Source organism: Mauremys reevesii, linkage group 1 (genome assembly GCF_016161935.1).
Source record: "Mauremys reevesii isolate NIE-2019 linkage group 1, ASM1616193v1, whole genome shotgun sequence".
Lineage (NCBI taxonomy): Eukaryota > Metazoa > Chordata > Testudines > Geoemydidae > Mauremys > Mauremys reevesii.
The window spans coordinates 114,815,057-114,820,401 of record NC_052623.1 but is presented as its reverse complement, the minus strand read 5'-3'; positions in this window follow the sequence as shown (position 1 = coordinate 114,820,401).

Sequence of the window (5,345 nt, the reverse complement as noted above, 5' to 3'; positions counted from 1 at the left end):
CTTCAATGGCTTGTAATAATGGATTGCCAAATCGTCCCACTCCTCCCACCTTCTTTTTCCCTGGCAGCTTTAATAACAGTGAAACTTCCTAATCAAGTTGTTGCTGATCAACCAAGAGTGTAGACCAGTATCTCTATCACTGAGATTCTAAATCAGGAAAATTCCCTTCATAACCTCCCGGTTGATTTCCTGAATTTGCCTTAATCCCTAACAAAGAATTAATAACTAATATTTTCACCAGAAAACCTGCAGTGCTTGAGGCATGTTGTTGCTGGCTTAACATCTTACAGTAAATTCTACTCTTTTATTTACACTATCAACAACATTTTATTTCCATGACATTCAGTTTTATACATTTATGCAGCTCAAGGCTGGTGTTCAGTGTTCATTTACAGGAATCCAAAACCAAGTCAAATTTCATATTCTAAATCTACAAGCTGAAAGACCATGAATGTAACAGTAAGGATTGAAAATTGTTAGCGAAAGGTAATAAAAAGACAATGAGACCTGCATATTGATGAGAGACTGATAAGGCTAGCATTGTTTAGCCAGCAAAATGGAAAATTTTGAGGGGGTTTTGTCAGAGTTATTTCAAGATCATGAAGGCTATAAGGAAAACATCTGCTCCTTTTTATCTAATGCCACAACAGAAGAACACATTTGTATTTTTAAATTTGGTCAACAGTGCCAAGAACCTTGGCAATTTTTTAACATATTACTATAAACTAATATTAAAATTAGAGTATTATAGCTAGAACCAATAAAATGCAATACCACTTATGGAATATATAGGAAGTGTATTGCTGCCGGTGGTCAAGTCAAACACAGTAGCTGGATTTTATTTTGAAAAGGGCTGCATAGTTTTATTACCATAAACTTCTATTTTATTAATTTGGCTTTGTAAAACTGTGCCTGTCCAGTGCTCTGGGCATACTTGTAGACACTGATGATATAACAGTTCTATGGGAATAGTACAGCCCTGGCTGAACTCTCCCTTGAGGTCAGACACCAGCCTGCTGTATTGCATCCAACCCTGGGGTTTCATGTGCATTTCAGTCTACTGAGGCCTTGTCTATACTACAGGGAAAAGTCGATCTAAGCTATGCAATTTGAGATACATGAATAGCGTAACTCAAGTCGACATAGCTTGTATCTACTTACCATGGGGTCCACGCTACGCGATGTCGACGGGCATGCTCTCCCATCAACTCCCCTTACTCGTCTTGATCCAATGGAGTACAGGAGTCGACGGGAGAGTGATCTGCAGTCAATTTAGCAGGTCTTCACTAGACCCGCTAAATCGACCGCTGATGCATCGATCGCCTCACATTGATCCCCCGATAAGTATAGACAAGCCCTGAGCCTGAGCAGCTTCCAGATGCTATCTCATAGTCCTACCTCTAACACACTCTAGGGAGTACACCCCCTTCTTGGGCTGTGGGATCCCATTGTCCAGCTGCCTTAGGCCCCAAGACCAGTGGTGATACTTCATTTCTCTAGTAGTTTAAGCACACCCTACCCCAGAGCTGCATCCTCATGGGTTTCCCCAGTTCACTGTTTTAACCTTTGGGGACCTCATTACAGGTAAAATATGGGAACACACAGACTTTGCAAAGGAACTTGTGAACCAGTCACACTTCACTTGTAGACAAAGCACAAGAGTTACAGATCTAGGCAAAAATAATGAATATCTGCTTCCATTCTATGTGCTACCACAGCTATATCATAGCAATATGAATTTGCTGCAGCTTCTAAACCCCTCCCCACAGTGTCCTCACCGTTCCAAGAGTCTTCTGGCTTTGGGTTACTGTTCTTTCATGGTCTCAGGACGTTCCTGCACCACACCCCTCCTGCTCAATCTTCCTATTCATGGTGATGGATGGCTAAAGAGAGAGCCTTTCAAGCTCAAGAAGATCCGACCTTTAGAGTTCTAGACTCCTCTATCAGGTGATCACTAAGCAACTTCAAACCTTCCCTCAGGTGATCAGCTACTTACCTGTAGCCCCTTCTGGGGTCCCAGCTGGGAAATTTGATTCCCCTGGACTGCAATCAGCCTATAGTTCTAGGGTGGACCCATTTGAATAGAAGACCACCAACGCTGATGATTCTTGATAGCTTTCCCATTGTTAGTGCCTCTGCCAGGTCTGAGGATTTTTCTTACACCTTCTGAGTATCCCAGCTCAGGATGGAGGCTCAGCACAAAAGTGAGGAGTAGAAGACAGTTTATAATCAAAATGGCATTCACAAAACAGAATGGAGTTTGCAGATTGATAGAGACTTATACAGACCTACACTAAACTATCACAGAAAATTAAACCTCATACTTTAAAGTCAGGTTTCAGAGTAGCAGCCGTGTTAGTCTGTATCCACAAAAAGAACAGGAGTACTTGTGGCACCTTAAAGACTAACAAATGTATTTAAGCATAAGCTTTCGTGGGCTACAGCCCACTTCATTGGATGCATGCAGTGGAAAATACAGTAGGAAGATATATATATCACACAGAGAACATGAAACAATGGGTGTTACCATACACACTAACGAGAGTGATCAGTTAAGGTGAGCTATTACCAGCAGGAGAGAAAAAAACTTTTTGTGGTGATAATCAAAATGGTCCATTTGCAGCAGTTGACAAGAAGTTGTGAGGAACAGTGTGTGTGGGGGAAATAAACATGGGGAAATAGTTTTACTTTGTGTAATGACCCATCCACTCCCAGTCTTTATTTAAGCCTAATTTAATGGTGTCCATTTTGCAAATTAATTCCAATTCAGCAGTCTCTCATTGGAATCTGGTTTTGAAGTTTTTTTGTTGTAATATTAGTGTTAGTGTTTTTTTTGTTTGGTCTGTGGTTGCTGGTGATAATTTTCTTCAGGTTGGGGGGCTGTCTGCAACCACAGGCCACACAACAAAAACACTAACCCAGGAACCTATCCTTGCAACAAAACCCGTTGCCAACTCTGTCCACATATCTATTCAGGGGACACCATCATAGGACCTAATCACATCAGTCACACTATCTGAGGCTTGTTCACCTGCACATCTACCAATGTGATATATGCCATCACGTGCCAGCAATGTCTCTCTGCCATGTACATTGGCCAAACTGGACAGTCTCTATGTAAAAGAATAAATGGACACAAATCAGACGTCAAGCATTATAACATTCAAAAACCAGTCGGAGAACACTTCAATATCCCTGGTCACTCGATTACAGACCTAAAAGTCGCAATATTACAACAAAAAAACTTCAGAAACAGACTCCAATGAGAGACTGCTGAATTGGAATTAATTTGCAAAACGGACACCATTAAATTAGGCTTAAATAAAGACTGGGAGTGGATGGGTTATTACACAAAGTAAAACTATTTCCCCATGTTTATTCTCCCCCTCCTCCTCCTACCTCGTTCCTCACAACTTCTTGTCAACTGCTGCAAATGGACCATTTTGATTACCGCTACAAAAAGTTTTTTTCTCTCCTGCTGGTAATAGCTCACCTTAACTGATCACTCGCATTAGTGTGTGTATGGTAACACCATTGTTTCATCTTCTCTGTGTGTATATATATCTTCCTACTGTATTTTCCACTGCATGCATCCGATGAAGTGGGCTGTAGCCCACGAAAGCTTAACAATAAATTTGTTAGTCTCTAAGATGCCACAAGTACTCCTGTTCTTTATGCTTTAAAATGTGAACCTGCAGTGCCTGTGTGAGGGATTTCTTCCTTATGTACTATACAAGATTGTACAATTGGTTAAATTTTTTACATGGCTGTCACCCTCCTCTGAAGCAGCAGCTAATATTAATCTTGGTAGGATACTAGACTTGATGGGCTAATCAGTAGAGCCTGTATTTGTATCTACAGAGAGGATGAAATATTAGATAAGAATGTTGCCTGTTGTTGTTTAGCCTGCATAGGTTTGCATTGATGATTATCCCAAACAGACATGCTCCACAGCCAGAAATTACAAAACAGTACAGTGTGCTGCAGCAGTGACAGAGAGAGACAGACCTGTCTTCATAGTACATTAATATGGGTTTAATGGGTAGGCAGTCTTGTCCAGTGGTTAGTGCACCGTACTGGGAGACCTGGGTCTAGTCTGAGCTTTGTGTGATCCTCCCACATGTTTTACTTCTCAATTCCTCTGTTTCCTCTCTGAGCTTTAGGCTATGTCTATACTACAAACTTTTGCTGGTAGAGTGATGTTGGTCATGAGGGGTGATTTGTGACTGACAGAGCTGTGCTGGCAAAAGCCCCTAGCGTAGATGCAGCGATAGCAGCAAAACTGTGTTTTTGCCAGTGTAGCTTAGTTTACTGGAAGGGATGAGGGTTGCTGGGCTGGAATAAGCTATGCCAGCAAAAGCAGTTTTCTCAGGATCAGATGCATTCACAGTAGGAGCCCATAGTATACTGGTATAGCTATTCTGGCAAAGCATTCCTAGTGGGCCTGGCTTTAGTCTGTCGTGTCTATTTAGATTGTAAGCCCTTTGAGGTAGGGACTGTCCCTCGCTAGAAACTAGCCCCAGTCTTGGCTAGTTACTACTGTAACCTGCTGGGGTGTGTGTTACAGGCTCCCCCCACCCTTCTGCCTGATCCACAGAGGATATAAGTGTGTTACAGCCCCAGCTACAGTGCTTTACCTCAAGCTGTAGCAGTTCATGCTTTTAGCTCTGGAGGTCCCTGATTCAACCTTCAGTATGTTGGCCAAGATGGCAGCCATTAAATTACTGCAATACAAATAATTAAAATCAAGAGGGCATGTCTGGCAGCACAGGATGTACCTTATCTGGCACATTTGTCAGCAATCAGCTTGTTAAAGTTAATCTTCAACATTTCTGAACACAACAAGCTGCAAGTTGTTATAGGGGCAACACTTTTTTTTAACCAGTTACAGTACCAGGCCAGCTGCAACAAGTAGCAAAAATTCTCTCACTACCTGTGGGTTGGCAACTCCTGTGGATCACGTTCTCTGCCATTCACATGACTCTCGGGTTATTTGGCACACTTCTGGGGTAAACCCATTTAAAACAGTGATGCCACACAGCTGACTTCCCCCAGATATAATAAAAGAGTTGTTCAAAATCAGTCCTCACTGTTCAAACTTGCGGTGCTGCAGTCAGTTTGCTTCTCCTATTGGGTTTCATTTATGCTTACTTAGGACAGCTTCTCTCATCATCAAGTTCAGCAGAAATGGGACGCAATCCAACCCTTACTAAAATTGTTTATATAAAAGCAGCCATATTAACTAAACAGCATTTCCTCTGCACTTGACATAGGTAGCTAACCTGAAGTACAACAACCAATTATCAGCTAAGGCCCTAGATGGTAAGTATCCCTTGGTAAGTTAT